The sequence below is a fragment of the Manis pentadactyla genome, chromosome 17 (genome assembly GCF_030020395.1).
Source record: "Manis pentadactyla isolate mManPen7 chromosome 17, mManPen7.hap1, whole genome shotgun sequence".
NCBI lineage: Eukaryota > Metazoa > Chordata > Mammalia > Pholidota > Manidae > Manis > Manis pentadactyla.
The window spans coordinates 54,363,351-54,391,158 of record NC_080035.1 but is presented as its reverse complement, the minus strand read 5'-3'; positions in this window follow the sequence as shown (position 1 = coordinate 54,391,158).

The following is a 27,808-nucleotide window of genomic DNA, read 5'->3' as shown; positions in this document are numbered from 1 at the left end:
CCATCAACATATAAGTTGATCCTGGGGACTGTTGAACCACTGTGATGTACAGTTGAAACCAGCAAGATTAATATATTACTGGTATATTAATATATTATACCTTATATTAATGATACCTTAATAAAAAAAAGGGGGGAAGAAGAGAGAATCTCTCCCCCAAAAAAGAAGACCTCTGTCAGTGGGCCTGCAGGTGACCCTAACCTTACAAAGGACTCTTAAACTGTGAGCGCCCATAACTTAAATTATCTACTGCATCTTGCTCTGTTTTCTTTTACTCCTCCCCCAGCCTTGAGTCCATCCTAGTTTAAATGTTCAGGGAAACCCTCAGCTATGATAAAAAGCACAGGACTGTTGGTCTCCATCGAGTGCAGGATGGTAAAGGGGGAACCCTACCCCCCTGAGGCCTGTGTAGTGGTGGCAGGAATAGCTGTGCTGGTAAAGGGGAACCTCGGTGAAGGATGCTCTGCAGAGGACATAGCCCAGCTGCAAATCCAGTTCTCTCTCCCCATTTGCAGATTTTATCACCAGAGTCAAAACTGGAAAATTAGTATTTGGTTTTATCAAAGGTTTGTTTGACATCCTGACTGATAAGACTTTGAAAGAAAGATTTTGGTGAACAAGTGGGATTGACCATCACACCCTTTGTGGTATCAGAACTGATGGAAATGAGAAGCCAGTGTGCTTGGTGAGGAGGTAAAATGAGTAGTTAAAAGCGGGGGTATCAGAGTTAGATTGATTTTCATGCTGTGACTCTATGACTGCTTAGTATGTGTTATTTGTGGAAATAGTAGTATCTACTTAGTTAAAAAAAATGTCCAGGCAATTTGGTTATGAGCATGTGTCAAAATTTTATGAAAATCTTCAACAAGAGAAAAAAATCCTCTTACAGGCAAGGAGGATTCACTTTAGTAAAGATACTTGATGGGAAGAGACAGTAAGTAGATTATCCTTGTTAGACTGGTGATTAAAAGAAAAAATAAGTCATTAGAAATGGTCACTAAACTCTCGACTGAATAATCAGCAATGGGATGGCTAATGATTTCCCTGAACAAATCTTAATCCTATTAAAGTTAATCAGAAACCTGTTTAAACATTTGATCAGTAAAATCCTAATATCTTTTTGGAAGGAGGCTATAAATTACATCACAGAGACCAGGTTTGGGAAATGTTTTTTTTTTGCTATTATAACCTCATAGAGTTGTAGTGAAGACTAAGTGAAATATTATAGGGAAGACGCCTCCATCTAATGCCTGGAAAGTGCCTGATTCATGTTCATTGTGCTGTGGTTGTAGGAGGACTTTCCCTCCCCTGCATCTGCTCCCAACTTTGAATGGGCTCTAATTGGTCTGGTTAGGAGCTCTGCCTAAGAATTTCGGGCTGATTCACTTGATTATTTGTTGTTTGCTTCGGAAAGACACACTGGATACAATGTCCTTTGTTAAGCAGGGTTTCCTTAATACAGTTTTTGATGTTTTTGGACATTTAAAGGTAAATTGAAAGCCTTTAAATTTAACCTAATAAAAGAATAGGAATTTGATGGTTGAAGACTGGTGGCCAGAAAATGGAAGAGGTGTTGGAAGGATCAAGGGCAAGCTTGTGGCAGACCTGAGGGTGTGTGTGGCCAGTGAGAAACATCCTATTCTCCGATATGGCTACTTAGTTTTTAGTGCAATGATGTCTAATATTGCATTTAAAAGATTTGCTGGTCCTATGTTGTTCTTGGGCAACAATCTTTTTCTGTTTACTACAAAACGTAACTGAAAAGCTGCGTCTGCCTCCTTTACCCCAGATTATCACCACGTGAGGCTGTGGAGTGTAGCCTCCTGGGCTAGTTAACGTGGCTGTGTTTGGCCTCAAGAAGATCCTGTAGTATGAGGAACACTTTCTAGTGAAAGCACAAAGGAACATACTTTAGACTTGTCTCATTTTGGAAGTGGGTGTGGTGGGTTCCTGGGACACACCCCCTTTTAGTGCTGATCTTGAGTGAACCACAGTTCTCTGCAATCCAGTATGGGATAACTTTGTATTTTTTTTTGTAATAAAATGATTCTTTTAAAAATGAAATCAAGCCATGAAGAAATGACTTAATAATATTGTGAAAGTCCCTAATCTTTCCATCATCCCCCATTCCATTTCCCAGGAATGGGTATCCCTTCGATGGGCATCCCTTCAAATGTTTTCTATGCCTCTGTAAACATTTGTTATATGTAACTCATATGTATACATTTATATGTAAAGGAAATTATTTGCATACTTCTTCACAATGAGTTTTTGGGGGGTTGTCTCATGCCGCGTATTATCAACATACAACCTTGAAATTTCCTTTCCTTTGTTTTACTGGCCAGCTCAAGAACACACATTTCTGTTCTTACCTTTCTTATTTGAATCTAAGAGTGAAAACCAAATTTAGATTGGTAGACAACTAAACTCAAGACTAAGGAAATAAAATTGAGTGTTTTTTAAGTTCTCAGGGAATGGGCCATTTAGGGTCAGGACTCGAAAGGTGAGTTAATACTCCCGAAGTGTCAAAAACTGGGAATGAGAAAAGAGCTTTCTAGGAAAAGGGACCAGTTGGAACAAAGGCTGAGAAGCACATTAATGTGGCTGAGCGTTTGGAAGTGAAAATGATGGACGTTCTGAATGGAATTCACAGCATTCACTTGGGTAATCATTAACATTTACAAGGTGCCCTACTGACATCCTCATGTAATGGAAGGTTGGCTTAAGATTTTGCTTAACAGGGTTAACTTTTCTCTCTTGGTTCCTAAACTGTGTCTTCACTTTGTATTATGGTGTAGGGAGCATGGGAAGAAAATGGATTCAGGGAAAATTTAATTGGCGGTGTTTTTTATCTTGGCCAATAACTCTGGGACAAATCTTCTGTTAAGAGAACCCCAAAGGAGATGTAGAGGAGGTTATTAATCAAAGTAAGTTACAGTGCCCTTCTTTAATTCCAAAGCAAATATTGGGCTTTCAGTGACCTAATCACTTTTCTGTGAAATTTTGCCTTAGGCCCAAAGCCACAGGAGATTCTTTTCTAAGCAATCTCCTTTAAGAACTATGTCTGTTCTTTGCAACATGTCCTCACCTGTCCCACTGCTAAAATAAATTACTTCCTGCTCTCTTGTATCTGTGGTTAATTTTTATATACTTTTTCTATAGTGGGATATTTGGGGGCACCTATTATCTAGAGTAAGTTTGAATTTCATGAAAGTACTGATAGACAATCATATATTTTACCTACAGAAATGGCAGCTTCATATTGTTCAATGTAAATCTTCATACTGCTGTTTGTATTAAAATTAGGGTTCGTCAGTTCTTCATTTCTTACTAATTTTCTCACTTTTAAGTTTATGGTTAGTCAAAATGAATTTTTTATAAACTTCAAAACATCCCCCAAATCTATTGCCTTTCTTTCATTTGACTGTTAGGTGAGTGAGTTCAGGCCCTCTTATCAACCTTTACTATTTGAAGTGTCTTTTTACCAGGCTTCCAGTCTCCTGAAAAATTTGCCCGTTTTTCTTGTTGTCAGTGTTATCTTCCTTAAGCACAATTCTTGATGACCTGTCAGTTTAAGAGCAGGTGCGAAGGCCTCACAGGGCCCCCCAGCCGCCTCGTCTCCCCTCTGTCTCTCTTCCTTTGTCCTCTCCCTGCATCTTGAGTTAACTCTGGGTGCCTTCTGGTTACTTCCTGTTGCCCCTGAGTTTTGCTGGGTATCGTAGTTGCTTCTGTAGCAACCTTCTCGTCCCCAGATTATAAGGCTTCAGAGGGCAGAGAGAGTTTATCACCAGGCTTTGGCCTGGTTCTGAACCCGTTTGGCTGCTCATTGATGGAAAGGCTAAAACTCAAGAGACAATTGTTGGTGAAAAGGAAACTGCTTTATTCAGGAAGCTGGCAACCTAGGAAGATGGTGACTCGTGTCCTAAGACCATCTCCTAAGTGCTACTCAGAACGAGAGCGTTTTAAAGGGGAACTTGGTAGTGCCAGGAGGGGGCTAGCAGCTAATCAACAGCTCACGGGCAGACTGGCTGGCGTCAGGAGGCTGTGTGCTTCCGAACTGCCTTGGGAATGGAATGTCTTTATCTGTGGCATCCAGGAGGCTCCGGGCAAAATTCTTGAAACTCTGAAAGGTCTGGTCAGAGGGCAACATGGAGGGAACGTCTTAGCTTGTTTAAAAATGGAGTGAGTGAGGCTTTGTTAGAGCCTCTAACAAGTAATCTCCACATTCTGCGATGCCTGCAGTGTCTGGTATGATGGTTGCCATATATGGAGTGCAGGTTTTGGACCATACAATCCTGGGGTGGCCATTTTTAGAGTAGTCGTGGGTGGCTCCCCCAGGGGTCATGCAACGAGATGGCCAGGTGTAGCACAGGGCATACACAGAGTAGATTCTCCCTAAGTACTCACAGAGTTCAGCTGAGTCTCAATTTAGATCCAGCCATGAAAGGTGCTTTTAGAGCACTAACATCTCCCACCTTCTAACCTGGAGTTCCACTCTGATCTTAAATGGAAACAGATAATCATGGGGAGCAGATGCTGGCTACTACACCTCCACCTGGCTCTGCGAGCTCCTGGATCTGCAGCAAAGACTGTTGACAATCCCTCCAAGATGCAAGATGACCCCCAGCCTCCAACTCCTCGTATCAAAGGATGTCCCTGCTGCTGTACCCTGTATGGTTATGTTCTGCACATTCTCTGTACCATTTTCTGCTCATAGGACTGCCTGTGATGACAATGTGAAGCTAAGCATTTCAGCAGAGTTATGTTTTGCTGGCTTATCTGATGGCTTGACAGGGCAGCTTAAATTAGTTGATTAAATTTTCTGACTGTTCCTCTCATCCCTTAAAATGCAGAATAAACCCTGTAAAACGACCCCCTGCAATGTTCTAACTGGAATTTTTTTCTGCAGGTGTCAGCCACTTCTCGTTTATCTTCACTGAGTCCCTATTTCTCTTGGCTGTGGTGCTTCCTGTCTAGCTAGAAAACAAAAGCTGGCAAACCGTTACTGGCTCTCAGAGTTCAGCAGAGACCGAGGTATGCGACCAGTCCCACAGGGAGCCATTGGAGCTATTGTTGAGAGAACGTGATGAGTTTGAACCTAGGAGACATTAAAAAATAACGGGGTCCAACTGGCTTCTGGAACCGCTTCATATGTGTGAAGAGGACTCCTGAACGAGGCGATGGCTGAGATTTACTGAGCGAATACGAACGCTGGCCACCATTGATGAAAGCATGCGGTGTCAAGGAAGCTGTCTCACACCGCTGTGAGGTGTCAAATTAGGAGAACTGTTCATCACGAGCTGCCCAAGGATTTGCTAATGAGGGAAACATGGGAAAAGCAATTGATTTAAGAACGCACACTAACTGTAAAGTTTCCTGTGGGAAAAATTAAGCAAATATTTAAAATGTCAGAAAGCAAATGCCATGGGGAATTTCGGCCCTTCTTAAACACAGAATGTCTTGGCGTTGGTACAAGAAGAGGGCTGGAGTCATCGCAGATCCCAAACAGGGCAACGTGGTCCAAAGACTGACTGAGGCCGAGGGTCACAGGCAGACTGGTTAGTGGAGGACTAAGTGGGTGATTTTACTGATATGCATCTTATAAAATCTGAAGGACAAGTTCAGGTAACTTGTGGTCAAATTTAGGGTGAGGATTAGGGGAAATGAGGAAGGTGAGAAGCAAGGGATGTCTGTGGTGCGGGAAAGGGCAACGGCCCACAGGAAAACCGCAACGACCAGGATGGGTGCCAGAAGGGCTCTGAAGGTGCTTGGTGGGACCAGCTGAGCGTGAGGAGCCCTGAGTGCGGGGGCTGCAGGGAATCCTGAACCTACTGGGATCCACTTCTGGGCTGTCCCAGGCCTGGGAATCTCTAGGTCCTGTCCCCCAACTGTGGGGACTGAGGGACGCCGAGGCACATGGGGGAGGTGGAGAAGAGGCCCATTCATTTCCAGGGAAGCGGCCAAAGGAAACACATTTTCAACTGGCCCCTGTCGAGTTAGGGGAGCCAGTTATCCTCAGTCCTGCTGTCAAGCGCCCCCCGAACACCACGGGGGCTTTGCAGCCCTTCTCCAATCTCAGCCCCTGTGAAGACATCACCTTAGTTCTTGGGTTGGACAGTAGGTCATATAGCTCCTTCCCACCACCCCGAGAAGTGGAAGTTTAGGTGTTTCATCCAGCACTGAAGGCCGCTCTCATTGTTCAGGCAAGAGAGACGCAGATTGGATGTTTGCGCTGTGTCCTCAGACTCTGTGCGGTTCTCCTGGAAGTGGTTTTGAGGATGATTCATTCTACCTGGCTCAACCAATTCAGTTTTTGAGAAGACCATTTTCCAAGGTATCCAGTGTGTTCAGAGCATGCTTCACACTCAGCCCTCTCCCCCTGCCCTGCCTCCTGTAGCGCTTAGCACCACTGGGTGGGCCCTGGAAAGTTCAAAGAAGTATTTTTGTATGTGACCACCTGAGCCCTCTGATCAGGATTTCTGAAGCCCTAGGTCCTTCTGTCTGTCCAGAGAACACCTAAGGGAGTGAAGTGAGTGTGAAAGGATAGGTCTCCAGTGCACACACGTTTCCAGTCCAGTGAGAAAATGTCTTCATCAGTTTGGCTAGCCTGCCTTCAAATAACCAGCATCAGTCAACTTCTACACCCTGTTTCCTGATGTTCTGGGTGGACCAAGGCATCATTTCCACTTGGCCCATTCACTGTGTTATACCAGAGGTGCTCACAGGAAGGTCAAGACGGGACGCAGTGCCTCTGTGACAGCGTTAACAATTTCAAACCTCAACAAAACTGAGTCTTCAATAAAGATATTTTCTCCTTTTCCTCTGTGAAGTGAGGATCAAAGAGTCAACCACTTGAAAATCAGAATTTTCAAATGAAGTGAAGGAGAAACGAAGTGAAGGTGCAACAATGATGTTTCTTCATATAACGCTGAATACTAAAAAGGGAAGAGGTCATTTACCCACCACCATGAGAGTCAGCGGGTGTATCCATTTCAGATTATTAAGAGATTTCAAACACATCCCGAGGCATTCTGCTTGGCATCTGCCCCATTCATTTGCAGCCTAGCACTCTCCGTCACCTTTCCTTTGTTTTTTTTTCCCATAGACATCATCAGCTGACATACTATGTCTTACATGTTGTAAACAAAAGTCGTTGCCTCTCTCCCTGTCTCTTACACACACGCATCATGGGATGTCCATGAGGGCAAGAATTCCATTGTTCTTCTGTCTGTTTTGTTCAGTGCTGGATCTCCTGCACCTAGAAGAATGCTCAGCACAGATTAGGCACTAAATAAATACTTACTGGGTGAGTGAATGAATGCCTCAGAAGGTGGTGTTTTCTCTGAAGTGAATATTTTGACCTTCTTTCCCAGCCTGCACACCTGGAAGCAAGGCCACTTGACCTGCAATGAGACCCCACCCTCCTTTTTACAGCAAAGTTCAAGAAAGACCTGGAGGATGGCTCAGGGGCACAGGCAAGCCTAAGGGTTAGAACCACTGAGAGAACTCTGCACATATCTGGGGCTGGGCTTCGTATACTGAACCCACATTGCAGACATGACCACAGCAGTGCGCCCGGAGCACGAAGCCCGGGCGGGAAATCCCGCCTGCTTCATGCACAGTTTCCGTTGCCTGTTCCTGCTTCTGTTCCTCAGACAGCTCGAATCAGAATTTTCAAATGAAGTGAAGGAGAAAGATATCAGTATCCCAAATGAAGCCAACTGTGGACAAATGCTGTAAAGCCCCACAGTAATAAATGTTTGATTTATTAAAGTAAGTAAATGTTCACATCCCGTTAAGGGGAAGCTCATTTGGAGAATGATGGCGGTGCCTCCAACTTCTTCCGGGAATGTGTGTACTGTCTGCTCGCAGGAGCACCTCCTCCCTCCCCGGCAGACATTCACTGGCATCCATTCTGGCCCAGGCCCCATGCTGTGAACAGGTGCAGCTATGAGCAAGACACACGTATTTGCTGCCTTTTCTAAGTTTGAGTCCAGTGGGAGATATTCACTGGCAATCATCTCAACCCCCCTTGTGATATTACCAGTCGCCACATTCCACTATAAGAATTAAATCTAATTCAAGGGCCAGCAAACTTTATTGTAAGGTGCCAGATAGTAAATAAACATTTTATGCTTTGTGAACCATATGGTCTCTATTAGAACTACTCAACTCTGCCGTTGTAGCAGGAAAGCAGACATTCCGTTAATGAACAACCATGGCAGCATCACAGTAAAGCTTTATGTACAAGAACAGATACAGGCTGGGTTTGACCTCTAGATGCTCAGACCCTTCAGATGTCGCAGCAGACAGAATGACCAAAAGACAAGAAATAACAAGTGCTGGTGAGGATGTGAAGAAAAGGGAACCTTCCTACATTTGCATTGTTGGTGGGAATGCAAACTGATGCAGCCATTATGTAAAGCAGTATGGAGGTCCCTCAAAAAACTAAAAACAGCAACACCATATGACCGAGTAATTCCACTTCTAGGAATTTATCCTAAGAACACAGTATCACTGATTCAAAAGGATATATGTATTCCTATGTTTATTGTAGCATTATTTACAATAGCCAAGATATGGAGGCAACCAAGAGTCTGTCAATAGATGAATGGATAAAGAAGATATGGTATGTATATACAGTGGAATATATTTCAGCTGTAAAAATGAAATCTTGCCACTTACAACAACATGGATGGACCTAGAAGTATTATGCTCAGTGAAATAACCCAGGCAGAGAAAGAAATATATTATTTAATTTATATGTGGAATGAAAACAAAACAAAACAAATGAACAAAATAGAAATAGACTGACAGACACAGTGGAGTGACTGGTGGTTACCATGGGGGAGGGTGGGAGTGGGGTGTGAAACGGGTGAAAGTGGTAAAGATGCAGAAAATCTCCTTCATAATATAAATGGGTCATGGGAATGAAAGCAGAGAGGAGAATATAGTCAGTAGTCTTCTAACGTCATTCTATGTTGACCACACCACTTGGGGTGAGCATTTAATAATGTAGATTATTGCCAAACCACTATATTGTATACTTGAAACCAATATAATATTGCACACCAACTATACTTCAATTTTAAAAAAAAGAACGGCTGCAGGCTGGGTGCACCCTGTCGGCTGGTGTTCGCTGGGCCCTGCTCTCATTGCTTTGTCACATTATAGTCAGGCTCTAGGGATGTGACTCTGATAAAGCTGTTGTTCTTGTCTCAACTTTCCACATAGTTTGTATACAAAAACTTATAAAAATATAGGTTGGTCAAAGAGTACAGACTTCCAGTTTTAAGGTGAATAAATTCTGGGGATCTACTATTCAGCATGTGACTGCAGTTAATAAAACTATTCTGTACCTGAAAGTTGCTAAGAGAGTAGATCTAGAATGTTCTCATCAGAAAAAAAGAAATGGTTATGTGACATGATGGAGGTGTTAGCTAAGGCTGTGGTAGTAATCATTTTGCAATATATAAATATATCAAATCAACATATTGTACACATTAAACTTACACAGTGTTATATGTCAATTATATCTCAATATTGGAAAAATAAAAATTTTTTTATCTCTAGGTTTATGATTGCTGTCTGTGGGAAAGTTAGTTTAATAAAAAGTACTAAAACATTTTTTAAGAAAGAAAAGAAAATATGGGTTTTTAAAACTACTTACTGTTCATTTACAACTTCCCAGCAAGCATTTCTGTCAGGATGGAGGATACAAGTTATACCACAACTTTGCCTCTGTGATCATAGCTGTCAGTCTGTGTGGTTATACGATGGAGATGCTTTGCTGTGTCTCCAGATGTTTCCTACACATCGTTTAGTGCAATAACCAGAGAACACAGTGACCCACTGACCCGTAGCCGCGGGCTGTATTTATACCGGAGACCACAGGGCCATTTTACTACCCCCAGCCTGCAGCGACTGTGGCATAAAGAGAAGGCCATCTTGCCATGTGTTTTTGTTCATGCGTCAGTGTTCAGCCATCCCCATCTCCTGAGCTGGATCTCTGCTCACCTTCTGCAGCTAGTGTGGGCTCCACCTCAGCCTCGGTCTGTTAATAGTCTAGGTGACCCCTGTGTTATGTATTTGTCATTTCCTTCTCCAGATCCACTCTCCTTCTGTTCTCTGCCCTAGAAGGCTGACTTTTATGACCTGGATCAAAGGAATCTCCATCCCCCTTGCTTCCTTTTGGGTCCAGCCAAGGAGTCCTGACAAGAGACCTGTGGAGGGAAGAGAGTGCTGCCCCGGGCTCTCTCCCTGTGAGGTCCCCTCTGGCGGCCCGTCCCTTGGCTGAGGAACAGAGCTCCTCTCAACGCGACCAGCTGCCTAGAGCCTTTTAGATGCTCAGCCACTCCCTGTCTTTGCTCTCCCAGGTCTGGGGGCTGGCACAGCTCCACTGCTACCAGCTCAGATACCTGCACTGTCTCTGCTTCCCCTGCATCCCACCCACACCTTTGTACTTCAGTTACTTTCTAACTAAGCCCTTCTGGATTATCCTAATGTGATGGTGCCTTCTGTTCCCATGGTTACCCTGATTTATGCAGTAGATTGGGACTCTTGGCTGCACTGTTACTGTGCCCTCTGGCAGAGAGCAGGAAGGCTGTGGAGAGACTTCTAGAAGCTTCTTACAAAATCTCCCTCCAATACAGAATCTCTCATTGTTCATATAATTAGACTCCCCTGAATACAGTATTCTCCTGGCAAGAGTAGTCAAGTATAAGCCTCAAATTAGATGTCAGGTTGATCTGCACTGTGTGGCCCACAGCAGCCAGTCTCCAGGGCTGTGAGTATGTCTGTAAACCAACAGCCCCGGGAGCTCCTACTCATGAGGCAGAACTCATGAGCCTTAGCAACTCAACACCGCTTAGTGAAAGCCAAGCACAGTTCTCAAGCAGCTTTGTAGACCCCAGTAAGAAGGTAGACCCCAGAACAGTTTCTGGAAACAACTTGCAGAGCTTAGTTTAGCTGAAAGATCTTAGCATCAAATACCTTTGAAAGTGGTGGTTTGTGTGGTGATTAAGGATAGTTTCTGGAGCCAGATGTGTGTTGCATCCCAGCTCTGTGTGACATGACCTTCAGAACTCAGATGTGACCTTCAGCAAAATGGCTTAACTGCTGTGAGTTTCTGTTTCCTCATTTCTAAAATAGGGCCTGCTGTGAGAATAAATTTGGTTAATATATGTAAAATATTTGGAAGGTACCTGGTATATAGTACCATATGCATTAGCTATTTCTGTTATTGAAGGAGAAAATTTCTTAAGCATGTTTTATATCGGAATCTGCTTAATTATGCTTAGAAGATCCCTCGCTGCAGACACACCCTTTTTTAAGTAAAGGGACCCTTCTCAGGCATAATGACCCAGTATGCTCTGCCAAGGTTTTTATATTGAGCCATTATTTCCTAGTTTTCTCAGTTAGCAAGTGTGGACTATGCGCCTCTTCAGCGCGTGGCTCTCCTCATGCTAGGTGTGAGAGAATGCAGCAGCCAACAGGAAAAGCCCAGGCTCCACCTTCATGAAAGTGCTATGGAAAAATACAGCTCAGGCTGGGAGTCAGATGTCTTTGCAACTACACTTAATTTAAAATCAAGCCACTTGAGAACATTCAGCTGTAAGCGTGGCCTTCCCTCGTCTCCCTGAGCACAGGGCAGCTAGCTGCAATCAAGCCGTGACTTACTCAGACTGTTCTCATCAAGACAGCAACAAAAATCTTTTTGTAGATTCCCTTGACATGAGAGTAAATAGAATATCACAGGTCCTTAGCATTCTGTTCCAGAAAAGTCTTCTGGCAGCACAAAGGATTTAAGATTTACCTGCTTGAAATTAGGGAAAAAAAGGATTCTGACCATTTTATCTACAATGAACAGGTATTGTTTTTGTAGGGAGAACTTAAGATTTTTTAATTTTAAAAAGTTTATAGTAGCAATAGAGTACCTTTTTTAAAGTCTCATGAAACACATCATAAAGGAGACACACTCCAAGTTAACCCTAATCATGTTTGGATGATATGTCTAAAAACAAGTGAAAGAATTCTAAGGGTTCATGCTTCTTTTACAACTTTAAGTTGAGAATTGAGAGCCCCAGGATGAAAGGGTGGATTGTTGAAGGCCATTCAGGCAGGTGCCAATAAATAGTAAAGATATTTCCAAGAGAGTTACATGTGCTGGCAAAAACACTGTTGTCTGTCAGTCAAACCATAAAAGCTGCAGAAAATGCATTTGAAATTGTGCAACATTTCTTGTCACTTGCCTGGCTTGGGAGCCCCTTGTACAATATTGTATAAAATAAATACACAGGTGAAGTTAACACCTGTGATCCAACTAACATTGATTCATTCCCCTTCCATCTTTGTTTCCTAGCAGAAGAGAAAGTTCCTGCTTCTACCAAAAGGAACAATGGTGGGTCATGCTTGATTGGCCTCCTGTCCTGGACCACCCTTTTTCCTCTTGTCCAAGGTCTGGAGAGCAGAGACTACTTAATCTTTATGTCCAAACAGCCAAGCATAGTGTCTTTATGTGGTCAAAGCCAAAATAAATGTTTGACGGAAATATAGGTGGACAGATGGATGGATAGATAGATGAAGATGGTATAATTTGGGGTTAAGGAAAAGAGTTAAGATGACTAAGAGAATGCTTCCACTATTATTTGAAATAGAGGGCATAAGGAAAGGAGCAAATTTTCTGTATCACAATGAGTTCAGTTTGGGATATGACCCATTTGTGGCTATGTGGAACATCTGTGAGTCTTTGGCATTTGTGAGCTTCTGGGCTTTGGTATCCTCATGGATAAAACTGAAGGTTTGATGAGGTGATCTCCACATTACCTTCAAGTTCTATGAGATTAGGTGTAATGATGAAGGATGAAGAAGACCAGAATTTGCCTGGTTTAGTAGTGGTTTTAAAATGTGGAAATACTCTGCATTAGCAAGAAGGCAACTGGGTGTTGGATTGTTAATATGTTTGGTTTTTGGTGCCTTCTTATACTCTTCAAAATGATGTACACCATTTATGTTTAAATTCAAATTTATTAATCTTTAGCAGATAGCTATTGACATACTTGTCCAGCATGTTGCAACAAGTAGGTGGGAAGTTATTCTTTTAATATTTGTAGCTGGTTTCTAAGAGAGGTTGGGAATGGATTTTGAGAAATCCTTTGACCAGGGCAGGCCTAGTGGGTTGATTAATTAGCATTTATTTCTAACAGATAAACAAGATCTCTTAAATCTCTTTCAACCCTTGGATTCTCTTAGTTTCCACCTTCTACCATTGAGCGACTGTTTTCCTTGTCCAGATCCACTATTTTGCAAACTCTACAGCTCTTTCTGCCAAAACCAAATGCTATCTCTTTTCTTCCCCTAGATGATTAACTCACACAACCTTGGACCGAAATACACATCCACATGCCAGCAGTCAATGTTTTAGCTCCTTGTCTATCAACATTGTCCCTCTGCTCAGGTCTAAAAAAAGTCAGAAAGATCAGTGCCAAAGAATGCTGTGCTTTTCATATCGATTCTCCTCAATTTCTTTATAGACTTCTGAATATTTTATTTGTATTAAGTCTTTCTTTTTGTTTTTTATTTCTTTCTCTTGAGTTTTCACTCTGACGGCTTTCTATCTTTCCAAACACTTTAAAGAAATGGGCGTGGATCTAAAATAAAATATGTTCTGCTATGTCCTAGGCTCTGGAGATTTCTGACTTTAAAAAGGGCAGCGTGTACATTTACAACACAAATAACCACAATAACAGTGCCACAGTATTTGATTTTTATTCACTTTTCAAGGCAACTGTCCAAAACACAGTCATTTTAATATCCACATCCTCTGTATAGATCTACATTATCCCTGCAAAATCAGCAAAATCTGCTCCAATCTGTTCCTGATCCAGTACAAGAGATTCCCAAGTATATTGTAATTTATCTTTCTTCAATAGCTGTAATTATAACATTTTTTGGTCACAAACTCTTATTCAAAGAGTACACAGAAATCCATAAAGTGAAGATAACCAGGCTTTTATTTACTGTTTAATGCTAATGATGTTTAAATGGACAACCGGCGGCGCTGTGAGATCGTGAGCTAGCGCTCAAATCTGCAGAGATTCAGATACAGTCTATGAGTCACAATCTGTGATTATGTTCAAAGCAGTTTCAGATGAAATTCATTTTATTAAAAGATTTTAGTCAGTTGGGAATGCGTAAGCTGTCGTTGGTATTTATGTAAGAATAGTGAATCAGAACATTCAATTTACCAGAAAACTCCATTTCTAACTATCTCGAATATAAAAGGGGAAAGGGGTGGAGCAGGATGGGGCCGGGAAGCCCCAGAGAATCTACACTAGCGGATCCTGATTCAAACACACCCTCTTGTCTCTTATTCCCATTTTAGCTATTTGTTTTTGCTAACTCTGTCCAAAACTTAGTTTTTTTCTCTGCTGCTATAAGGGTATGCCCTTCTCTTCTAAATACAACACATTTAGAATTTTGTCCCCTACATTTAGTTCTCTGGGACAAAGCCTGAATTTTCCAATCTTAGCCACTAATGTGTCAGGGATTACCTCAAAATGACTCTTAAAATTGTTCCCATTGTTTAGTTAGGATAACTGAGGTTGGTAGAGGTAAAATAATTTGGGAAGTCAAGACATATAGTAAGCAAGGAAGTAAACTGGAATTTTCACCAAGATTTGACATGTCCCAAGGGCCATGCTCCTTTCCTCAATGACACAAGAAATTATTATTTATAGGTACTCTGTAATTTTCATTATATAGAAGAATCTCCATTAATTAGAAGCCAAATAACTATGACTCTCAGTTATTTTTTTAATTGAATTTTGTCTTTAAGAGAAAGAGAAAATTACATGAATGGTAACTCTATTAATTGCAATTAAAACATAAACATGTGTATATACAATTCCAGGGAATATTTTGTCATTCCCCCAAAACATATTACATTTAATATTCTACTCTTTAATATTATAAATATTATAGATCAACATTTTCAGAAATAACCACCAGACTTTTAAATAGCTCAAATCAATACTAAAATATAATTAACTAATTAAACAATATTGACATAGGGAAGTAGACTTACATATTTTATTTCATTTAAAGAATGTTTAGATCTTATCTTTCCCTTAATTTCTTGATTTACAGCAGCCTAACTATTCTCAGAGATACATTACTTCAAATCATATGTATTTTCTGTTGTAAAACAGTTAATTGCTTATTGTAGAATATTTAGAAAATACAGAAAAACAAAGAAATTTAATAATCCAGAGATAATGTGTTATATTTTCTTTTGTCACTTATAGATACAGCTATTTACATGATTTTAACCTACAAAATTGAGATTATACAATATATATACACATTTATTCTGCTGTGAACATTTATCATACATAAATAGCCTAAAATATTCTCATGTGGATATATCATATTTTAATGGTTCCTTCTTGAATATTTGAGTTGTTATATATAGCATAGCAATTAATATATTTGTCCCATCTTTTTTTTTTTCTTTGTAGCATCAATTCCTAGAAATACAATTATTGGAGCAAAGGGTAGAGATGCTTTTGAGGCTCTTGATAGGTATTTTAAAATTACTCCCCAGGAGTTTTGCACCAGTTTTCACTCTAAGGTCTACCTCACCACACCATTACCAGCAATGGGAATTACTGTAGCTCTTAAAACTCACAGCTTGACTTCATTGTAAATTGTTTTCTTTATGTCAAAAAATGACTCCCTTTTGGTCCATGGAACTTGTCTAATATAATAACAGTGAAAATGTAGAAGGTATTATGTTAATAAAATTATCTTTTAATTCTAACCTCATTTATTTTGTGTATATATGAAATAATAATTTTCCAGATGAAGCTGTTGTCTTGGGAAAGCTTAGCCTCTTGCCCAAGATAACCCAGCTAGGAGTTGATACAGTTTCAACCAAGTCTGACTCCAAAACATATATAAAATTTTATCTATTTTTCATCAGACACTTTAAGATCAGGCATTCAAGATACATACCCCATCTCAACATTTCTCTACATTATTAAGATGTTCTCATCTCTTTGTTTCCATTTATTTTCCAGATGGACTACATGACCATTTTATCCAGTCCTTCAAAATTCACATTTCAACTGCCATCGCATTAAAGCTATCCATTAAAATCAAGGAAAATAATACCTTAATTGTGGGTCTTCCACCACCATCATGTCAGGACCTCTCTTGGGTATCCATAATTTAGTCTCTTCCTTCAACTAAGCTTCTTCATCTCTCTCATTAAGGTGTTTTTAATTGTTTGTTTGCTTTTAAAATTTCTCATTAATAACTAGGGTTTTTTATTTATTATATTTTAATCGGTTATAGTTAGCACTGATTTGTGTGTATTTACTGGTGTTCCTTTTTAGTTATAATAGTTGTCCACTTGATTTTCTAAGGTTTTCCACATAGACAACTGTGTATGTGCAGTATTTTTTTCACTTAATTTCTACTGTTTCTTATTTCTCTTTTTCTTGTTTCAGTGAACTGGGTAAAACTTCTAGAATGGTGTTGAATAGTGATGATACAGTAATTACAAGTAACATCTCTTTTTTGTCCTTTATGGTATTGGGATTACTTCCAGTATTTTGCCTTTAAGTTAATGTATGTATGTGTTTTAAACTGTGGTTAAAATTTAGGGATAATACAGTTAGTAGAAATCTCACCTTCACTTTGGCACTTTATTGACTTTTAGTGTTTAGTATTTTCATGGACAATTTAATGAGGAATTGGAAACAAGTATATGGACCCAAAAGCTTAGTGTTATTGTAACTCTAAAATTGAACATATAAAGTTTAAAAAGATTTTCAACAAATGGTATAATACAGTATTGCCTAGTTAACTTTAAAATTCATTTCCCTAAGCATCTCAGTCTTCTGAAGTAAGATATAATTGGCTTTTCCTAATTAGATTTATCCCACACTATATTGTTTTCCATTATGCATGCTATTTCATCTTCCCTTAGAATGTATAGTTTTTCTAGACTGGGACTTGATGAAGTCAAATTTGGAGTTAGTAAGGAAAAAGCTCTTGAACTGAAAGTCTACCATACCTCCCATCCCAGTGCTCTAGAACTCACTGATTTTTGCTGTTCTCCTATCCTGAGCTCTTGATGATCTCATGGTTAAGTCTAGCCACATTTCTGAAAGGAACTGGGATTCCTGAGGATAAAAAATTATATGGGCTTGTCCATCAGTGGATGAATGGATGAAGAAAATGTAGCATATACATATAATGGAATATTATTCAGCCATAAAAATGAATGAAATTTTATCTTTTGTGACAATATGGATGGACCTTGAGGGCATTATGTTAAGTGAAATATGACAGAGACAAATACTATGTAATCTCACTCATGTTTGGACAGTAAAACCAGAAACAAAAAACAAGGTCATAGATACAGAGAACAGATTGGTGGTTGCCAGAGGCAGGGGTGGGAGTGGGTGAAATGGGTGAATGTGCTTAAAAGGTACAAACTTCTCAGCTGTAAAATAAATAAGTCCTGGGTTATAATGTACAGCATGGTGACTATAGTTAATAACACTGTATTGCTAAGAGTTTGCTATAGTTGCTAAGAAAGTGGATCTTAAAAGTTCTTATCACAAGAAAAACATTTTGTAACTGTGTGGTGATGGTTGTTAGTGAGAGTTGTGTTCATTTTGTAATATATACAAACATCAAGTCATTATGTTGTACTCCTGAAACTAAAATAATGTTTTATGTCAATTACATCCCAATTTTTCTAGAAGTAAGGACTTATAATGGTGGATGCATATCATTATACATTTGTTCAAACCCATAGTAATGCACACCACCAAGACTGAACCCTAATGTGAACTGGGGGCTCTCGGTGATGATGACGTGTCACTGCAGGTTCCTTGATTGTCATAAATGTCCCCCTCTGGTGTGGGAAGCTGATAGTCAGGGAGGTTGTGGATTTGTAGGCAGAAGGGGGCATATGGGAACTCTCTGTATTTCTGCTTATTTTTTCTGTGAACATAAACTGCTCTAAAAAATTAAATCTTAAAAAATCACATGGAACACATATAATGTTATATGCTAAGTATATCTGCATAATAAAAACACACACAGAAATAAATATGGGCTTACTAGCCTCCAAATATTAGCTCAGTGTCATGCCTAGAGAGTCTATGGACTCCCTCTCTGCTTCTGTTGAACGTCTAGCGTCTTCCCAAGGGACATCTTCACTGTGACTCTAGGATTCTCAATCCAGCAGGGCTAATTTCTCAGGACTGCTCTCTGCTCTCTAATCTGTCTTCCTGTCCATCCCTCCCTTTGTTTCTTCTTGTATTCCTGCACCTTCAGCCCACACCATTCTCCTAGTAATGGCAGCTCTGAGGAGGGTCTTTCTGTAAAATTACCCGGACCTCTAAATGCTGAGGCACCTTGCAAGAGTCTTTTCTTCTTTCACCTCATTTAAAAATTTTCTCTTATCATTAGTTGGTATAATCTTTGTGCTTGAAATCTAAAACTAACAAAAACCCTCATCTTTCTTCAATACTCAGAATATTTGAAAACCTGCCCCTTTGCTGAAAATCCAAAAAATTATTCTGTAAACATTAAGCATTGAAAAAAATCAGTGAGTGACAGGGATCACAAGACTAACAGCAGAACAGTTCTTACCATGTAGGTCATGGTATCATTTGCTACATCACATAGTGTGCCCTTTACAGGGATCCATAGAAACATCTGGAGCAAGTCTCCGGAGTTTGTTATGTTTATCTCAGGGGCATTTCAAATCATATAGTATTGTTTTCCTCTTAACCTTGGAATTCTGAATCACGTATGAAGAGCTCAGCTTTCAGAAATGCAGGAACTTCTGCATGCATTGTGAATAATGACTTTATCTGTTTTTTTTTCCTCTAATTTTTCTACTTTATATTCCCTTTGCTCTTATTTCCTATTCAGTTTATGTGGTATGATTTTTTGCAAGCCTCCCAAGATATTGAAAGAAGAGAATTATACTTTTTAAAATGACAGTTCAATTCTGAGCATGAGTGTTTCTGCCTTTACAAATTTTTGTTGGCCAATTTAATTACATAGTGTCTTCCTTCTGCCATTTGGTACATACCTGGCTCATACAAGCTCACAGAGTACACCACCGGTGTAGATGTCGGTTTAATTCAAACATCAGCAATCAGATTTTTCAGAAAAGCTCATCATGCAATAAATTCCCAAAGCAAGTAAAAATGACTTTGGTATTTACTGTATTGTTATTATTATAAACACTATTATTATCTATGCTATTTTTTCTTTTTCTGATAGGGACATATTTTGGGAAAAAAAAACTAACCAAAATTTGGTTTGGAAGCAAACTTTCACCTTTACAACACAGTACAGTAGTCAGTCAGAATTGTTGCTACATTCATCCTGTTTATATTGTTTTTCTTTTAATGTGACCATGGAAACATGGAAAGTAGCTAATAAAGCCTTGATGATACTCAGGTTGAATTTGATTTTACTGCCCTCCTATATCGGTTGTTAATGTTGGGTTAATTACAGCATATAATTTACCAGATGTCAACAGTAGATTTGTGTCATACAGTTTTTCATTCAGATCTATAACGGTGTTTTATATGTGTTGGATGCCTCATATTTGTTGAATAAATGATTATGAGAATAAAGGAATGAATGGATGAATGGAGAATAAAGGAATCAGGATTAAACTTAAACATGAGCGGTGTCAGGGCTGTCTAAGGGAAAGGAATTCCATGGTGGGCAACTCAGAATCCATGTTAGAAAACACCTGTTCAAAAGTGAACCCAACTTTCTCCTAAGTTAGAGGTGCCAGGACAAAGCTTTTGGCTTCCAGCACCCCTGGGATTATTTAAAGCTGCATCCCTGAGAAGGGTCTCTGATGCGACTGCCTTAACATTTGCAGGCACCTGAATTTTATCCATGTGCCAACGCTTCCTCACTCTTTAAAGATTACAGGAGAGGAAGCTGAAAAATGACAAGGAAAAAGAAACAAAGAACTCAACATCCAACTCCATCTCATAGGTGCAGTACTAGCTGCATAATTTGAGGAGCCTAGTATATAAACTCAGATTACCTTGTTCAAAATTATTAAGAATTACAAGGCTGTGACCATGAACATTAGTCAATGATGGGGCCTTCTGAAGTGCAGGGCTGGTCCTGACTGCACAGCTTGCACACCCATAAAACTAGCCGTGCTTATATGTTCTCAATCTCTTATCGTTTCTGAGCAAAGAAAATTTAATCGGTCCTCTTTTAAATTAAATCGACAAGATTTTACTCTTAGTGCCATTCAAAAGAATTTTCCACCATGATGGAAATGGTCTATATCTACATTGTTTAATACAATAGCCACTAAGTACCTACTGCTATTGAGTGCTTAAAATGTGGCTGTGTGACTTGAAGTTCAAGTAGTCCTAGTGAAGAGTTGTATTTTATCTTTATTGATTTTAATTAACATAAATTTAAATAGCTACATTTGGATGTGGCTAGTGGCTGCCATATTGGACACAATTTTAGTGAATCAACCAACCTACAGACAATAAAGAAAACCTCTCCATATGGAAAGAACTTGTAACAATTTTTATAACAATGAGGTCTGTAACAATGAAATTTGTAACAATTTATGACAATAAAAAGCAAACAATGCCTTTTACATTGCCTATTCTAAGCTAAGTGTGCAAGTTATCCCATTGGAAAGTTGCAGCATAGCTTTCAAACTCATAAATAAAACGAGAAATTTCTTCAAGATACAGAACTCTGAATCTTGGAGGAGATCCCTGACTCCAAACTTTCCCAGGGATAATTTCCATGGTAACAGAGAATCCATCCAAGTGCAATTAAAAGTGAGTGACTAGGGTCTGTATATTGTTCAGTTCTGGTAGTTTTACCTTTAATTATACTTCTCTAAGCCACTGAAGTGCTACCATGTGAGATGATATTTGCTCAGGACTGAGGCTGACAAGTCATTGTAGGAAGAAAGAAAAGAGGTCCTAGACTTCATGAAGGAACACTGGGAAGTCTGCAGATAGAATAAAATGAGAAGAAAAGATGTGTTCTTTTGCTACTCTTTGGAATTCTTTTGAGTAGTGATGAGGAAGCCAACCATTATTTTTGGGTTTTCCACTTCTTAGTATCCCATTTCCCCATAGAGAACTCCTGCCAGGCCTTACCCCTGAAACTCTCTCTTGAGTCCCAGGAAGCATCTGCTCTGATTCCCCAGCCAGATTCCAGCATCCCAGTCAATCCTGCCTGTGGGCACTGGGCTTCTTTCTGCTCATCCCACCTGACCCAAGGCCATGGCCACGGGCAGCTCTGGGAACCTCTAACAGAGGAGTTCCGGCAGACTCTGCGACAGACTGTCATCTTGGTTTAAACTTAATGCCCAGAAATCGGTTTTGGTGTGCATGATTTTTGTGAAAAAAAATTGTCATTAAAAAGAATTATACAATGAATACTAGTAGTATGAGTGAACGAGAAGAGTTTTTGCATATTCATTCATTCATTCATTCATTCATTCATTTTTTAGTTGCAAATCATATGTCCTTGAGTGATGAATGAGAACACGGGAGGTCGCTAAGGGAGCTAATTTATTGCCAAAGAAAAAAAAAAAGAGCAACCACCAAACCAAAATCATTCTCAGCAGGAAATGGTGTCCATAACTTAATATAGCGATTGTCTCTATTGAGGATGTGAAGCAAATCTAGCCGCATGGGGCCATGGAAGACACTGGTGGCGACTGAGGCAAAGGAAGGAATAGGAGGAGGAAGAAGGGAGGGAGAGAGTAATGAAACTTGGCGCTGACCCAGGGGGACACGTGATGCCTGTTCACATCTTTCATTCTGGCTTCGCGGGCAAAGTCTGTGATTACCTGTTTGCTTGTGTCTCAGCGCAGGGCAGCAGTACCCCCGGCTAGCCTTGGTCGGTACTGGTCAGCCAGAAGGGTGGCGGAAGTCCAGGTCTTTGAGCAGTAGTATTACGAGTATCGCTCATGTTAATGTAAAAGAAAAGCCCTGACTCACCTGAGTGACTTTAGCCGAGAGGAGTGGAGTACAGTCTGCAGTGGAAGGTGGTTTCCAAATTTTCAGATCAGGGGAAATACTGGCTTTTTTATAGTTTTTGATGCACTTCCTTGAGGGCAGGGCCCCATTTTCCTTCTTTGGAGGCTTTCTATATGCAATAAAATATTGCCGATAGAACTTCTTTGCACATGTGAAGGAGAGGGAGGCAGGAAAAATGTTAAGAGGCATTGTTTCCATTCTTTTCTTAAAAATGTTTCTTTAGTCTCCTTAAATGTAGAAAAGCAACCTACCCCCCACCTCAGTATTTTTGTTTTTTGAGACAAACATTTTTGAAGCATTTAAACCTATTCTTGTGGAACATCCCACAACGTGGATTTCTGGTTGCTTCGCCGTGATTGGATTCAGGTCGGATGATTCTTGCCGAGGATACCACATGGGTGATGTGGGGTGCCTCCCTTTGCCACCCAATGGGGAACCATGATGGGTTTTGGTCCCATGGTTGGTGGTGCTAAGTTTAATCACTTGGCTTGATTGGGGTCAGGCAGATCTTCCCGCCGAAAAGCTCCCTCTTTCCCTTAGCAACTAAGTGATTTGGGGGGTGATGCATTGGGATCACACGAATGCCCCATTCCCCCATAACCTTTCTACCTAATGGTCTTAGCATTCGTTGTTGATCCTTGCCTGATTCTGCTTTTATGTGGAAATTACAAAAGGATGGATGATTTCCTGAATCTGTCAGTCTTTCTATATTTATTAACTAGTATCCCTGTATTACAAAAATAGCTAGTTCCCTCTTATTCTTAAGTACATTTAAAATATCAATGTGGACTCTTGGATTCAGTTTTTTTTAGGCCCTTTCATGTTGGACATCATACCCTTTGTCTTAGATATATTTATTAAACTATAATTTTAATTTATTTTATATTTTAATTTCTAGTCCTATAAAATGCTCTGAGGAAGAAGGCATTCTATAGTCAAAGAATTTGGAGACAGAATTAATCAATCATCTTTCTTAAAATTACATAATGCACATTAAGATATTAAAGACTCCAAGGAGTTCTCTGGTTAAAAAAAAAAACCTGCTTAACTTTGTTTAGGTGTTTCTCAAATGTATTTGATCATGGAATCCTTTTTCCCCATTCAACACAGACTTGGGACTTGGTGAAATACATCTGGGAAAACACTGGCCAAGAGCCAAACTTGTCAATTAAATGTTCCAATATTTCATCCATAATTGGAAACAAAGACTAATTAATGATGACTGCATATCTATTTTTTCAACAAACCCTGTATGATCGAAGTAATTATTCTACAATCATTTTATGCCAAAGATCCACTAAGCACGCCATTGAAGGACTGGAGGTCAAGGACAACCTAAGTAAGGAAGGATTTCTTTAAAAGAATACAAAAATAATCTTAAAAGGAAAGATTGGCACTTGACTTCATTAAAGTGAAGGACTTCTGTTCCACACTCCAACAAGAGTGTGGAAGGTAAGCTTCAGACTGGAATAGTGTATCTACAAATACACACCCAGGAAATACAAAGGACTCACACCAATATGAAAGGAAAAGACAACCAACCTATTTAAACAATGGGTAACTGACACAGACAGGTACTTTTACAAAGGAGAACAATCGATGGCCAATAAGCGTGTGAATATTATTGGCCATGGAGAAATGCAAAGGACAGGCCACAGTGACATACCACGGTGCACTCACCATCATGACAGAAGTGAACAGCCCTGACAGCAGAGGGCATGTGTGTGGGTGGAGCTGGTAGATCCGGTGAGGCACCGCCTGGATCTCCCTTCAACGAAGTGATTGTTGCCCCAGCCCTGAGTGCTGATGGCCGCCACGTGCAGTCCTTCAGACGCCGACGCTGCATCTCACCCAAGGTCACGGTGACTGATGGATGGAAGGCACAGAGGCTTAGCCAACTTGACCCAGCGTGGGACAGTTCTACTCCCACCGCCACTCCGGGTTTTGATGGCTCTGCATTGCAGCTCAGCTTCTTCCTCTGTCTGGCTTCCTTGCTTCCACAGCCGTTGATTCCAGTGGCAGCCTGTGCGGAAGGTCCTGCACCCTGAGCTGTCCCAGAGCCTGTTTCCCAGGGAGCCCATCCAGGGACGTGTGCAGCTGAAGTGCTCACACATTGCTTGTTACTGTGCAAAGTAGTACAAGCACTGGAGACAACTGTTTACCAAAGGCGAGCAGCAACCATACCTGGGACCTAGTAATTCCATTCCTAGCTACTTACGTGGGAGAGCGGAGCACTGCGTCTGTCCACCGGAAGTCCACATGCAAGAATGTTCATAGCAGCTTCATTCATAATAGACCCAGTGTCCATGAGCTGTAGGTTGCATAAATAAATGTCAGTGTGTTCATACAAAGGAATACTACACAATGAGAGGAAAGAACGGACTGCTGCTCCATGTACCAGCACAGGTGAATCTCACAAACATGGTGCTGAGCAAGAGAATCTAGACACAAAAGAATACATACTGTATTATTTAACTCACATGAATTTCAAGAACTGGCATAACTAAACCATGGTGGAAGAACTCAGAACAGTGGTTTACCTCTGGGGTGTAGGGTGTTGACTGAGGAGAAGCCTGTGGGAACCATCTGGAATGACAGAAATGTTCCCTATCTCGATGTGGTTGGTGGTTACATATGCAGCAATTCATTGAGGTATACACTTAAATTTTGGGCATTTTACTATAGATATTTTATGGGTCAGTTAAAAAAAAACCCTCAAACTATGCTAATTCTTAATCCACTATAGGTTAACTAGTTTGTAGACTAAATTTGGGTAAGGTACTACAGTGACCTATGATATTATCATCTGGGGGTAGTGGGGCTGGGAAGGGGTACTTAGGGAGTCCTGATTAGTGCGTTGAATCAAGCCTCTGCAGCAGAAAGAAGCAAGCCTTGGGGCTTTGTGGCTGGGGGAGGATCACCCTACCCCACCCTTGCTTCACTCCTGGTTTCATACTCCTAATTTAATCAAAACAACTCCTCGCATTCAGATATCTACCACTGGATCTTACCATCTGCCTCTTGATTACCAAGGCTCTCTTGAGAGAAAATCTCTCTAGTGAGGAAAATAATCTCATGTCATGGGCCTGTTAGGATAATCCACAAATCAAATCTGTTCATCTGCAACCAGGTAAATGCAGTAAATTGACAATAAATCAGCTGTCACCAGAGATTTGAGCTGTTTGGTTACTGACCATTATGAACCAACTTTACAAAGAAAAAAAGGGAATCACATATTTCCTATTAAATTGATCTTACTGATTTGTCCTAGACTTGACCAAGAGAGGTTAAAATTGTAACAAGTTAAGACTCAACTGTCCCACCACCTCACTGCAAATAACAGAGTAACTTCCAGATTCTGTCAATGGAAAAACACGCTACAGAAATGTTTGTTTATCATTTAATGAAGGCCAATCAATTTCCTTTGAATCCTACACTGGTATGGTAGATGGGTATTATGGAAACTGTTTTGCTTTAATCAGGAAAACTAAATTTAACTTAGGCCCTTTTCCTAGTCAGTACTTAAATATAATTAGTTCCTGCCTTTCTAGTTAGCACTGTGGTTGGTAAGGACTTCCTGCATGCCTGTGATGCACTGAACATTCATTCTAGAAACAGTGGTAAACATGATGGTAGGGGAGGGATCAAGACAAATGGGAAAAGAAAAAGATTACACAGTGAAATCCTTAGGCTGTAGAGCATAATTCTCTAAGCAGGGAGGTCATATGGAATAAAGCTCCCAATAGTGTATAGTAGCAGCCTTCTAAGGTGGCACCCCATGAGGTCTGCTCCCGGTTATTCACGCCTGTATTCGGGTTCTCCAGGGAAACAGACCAATAGGATGTATCCATCGATCTATTTGCCGGCCTATCATCTATCACCTATTTACACAGAGAGAGATTCACTACACAGATTGGCTCATGAGACCACGGGGCTGGCCCGTCCCAAGACCTGCAGGGTCAGTCGGCAGGCGGGAGGCCCTGAGTGGCCCGTCTGTGGGTGAAGGCCGTGGCAGCAGGAGAGCCGACGGTGTGGTCCAGGCTGAAGGCCGGCTGCCTCGGGCCCGGGAGAGCCAGTGCTTCCGTTTGAGCTTAAAGGCAGGAGAAAGCCGGCGTCCTCATCTGAAGGCTGTTAGGCAGAGAGAATTCCCTCTCACTTGGAGGAGGGTCAGCCCTTTTGTGCTATCTAGGCCTTTAATGGATTGGAGGAGGCCCACGCATATTAGGGAGGGCAGTCTTGCTTTACTCAGTCTGCTGGTTTAAGTGTTAATCTCATCCAAAGACACCCTCACAGAAACACCCAGAATGATGTTTGACCACATGTCTGGACACCTCATAGCCCAGTCAAGTCGACACATAAAATTAACCATCAGAAGGCTCTCGTGTAAGCTCCTCCTTTTGAGTGTTTGAGGACGAACTGAGCCTAGCGACTTGCTTTTAACTAGGAGAGAAGTGGGGAGGCGCCACTTCTAATGTAAAGTGCGAGGCGGCGGCTTCTGTCCTGCTCACGCTGCTCTCTTGCTCGCTCAGATGAAGCCAGCTGCCGCCCGGGAGCTGCCCTATGGCCCACGAGGCCCACGTGGGCAGCCTCCGCCCCACAGCCCTAGAGCACTGATCCTGTCAATGACTCTGCAGGCATGGAGGGGATCCACCTTGACCGGAGCCCTAGGAGGACAGAGCCCGGCCCACAGCCTGACTGTAGCCTTGGGAGTGGCCGGCCACACCCGGACTCTCCACCCACAGAAACTGTGAGGTAATAAATGTTGTAGCTCAAAGCCAGTCAGTTTTGGGGTCCTTTGTTACACAGCAATATAGCTAACTAGTGCAGTGTATAAATGAGCTGGAACATAGTGAGTCAGGGTGCAAATAAAATAAGGGAAAATGGGTTCACACTCTGCTGCTGTCCTCCCACTGGTATTCGTCCTCACTTCCATCTCTATTCCACCCCCCTGAGGAGGGGGGCTGCTGGCGGGCACTCAGACGAGCCCCCTTTAGCTGCTCCATCCAGAATGGAAGCCCAGGTCTCCCTGCTCTTCCCTTTTCTCCCTTGTGAAGGGAGAGGGGTCTGGAGGCAGCGCCCCGGAGCATCCTCTGCCTGGGAGCTGCCTCCCAATCTCCCCAGTACGGACCGGGGCAGATGGCCTAGGGCAGCACCTTGCTACACGTGGCATCAGGCTTGCTTTACCCCTTCTTTGGGTTCTTGTCGCTAAAGAGGTGCTCTCTCCTTTCTTTGCACCGCAAGGGCAAGATTGAGGGTCTGGATCCAGGTTTCAGGGTAGAAGTAGATGGAAGCCCATGGGGAGGGTCCCACCTGCATGGCTGAGACCCTCACTGCAGTTTTAAATCAAAAGCTCTGGTGAATAATTGCCTTTCCCTGACCCTGGTGTTTTAGGGTGCATGTGTGTGTGTGTGTGTGTGTCGCTATGTGAGGGTGCGTTCACGTGGGGAGGAGGAAGGATGCAAGTCGGGGATTCCTGGATAATTTTCGCCAGTGTTCCCTTAATGATAACCCAACTCACGGTTTCCTGGCATAGGCCAAAGCCCAGGGTGCTCACGAGTCCCAGTGGTCCAGGGCGGTACTACGGTATCCAGAGCGAGGTCCGGCTGCGGTCTGCGAAGAAGAGCTTCTTTGTTGTGAGTAGGCAAACAGACAGCCAGTACAGGCTGTAAGGAGAAAACTGTAGTTATTTCAAGACTTGACTTTTTTCATGGTTTCTTTCCTTC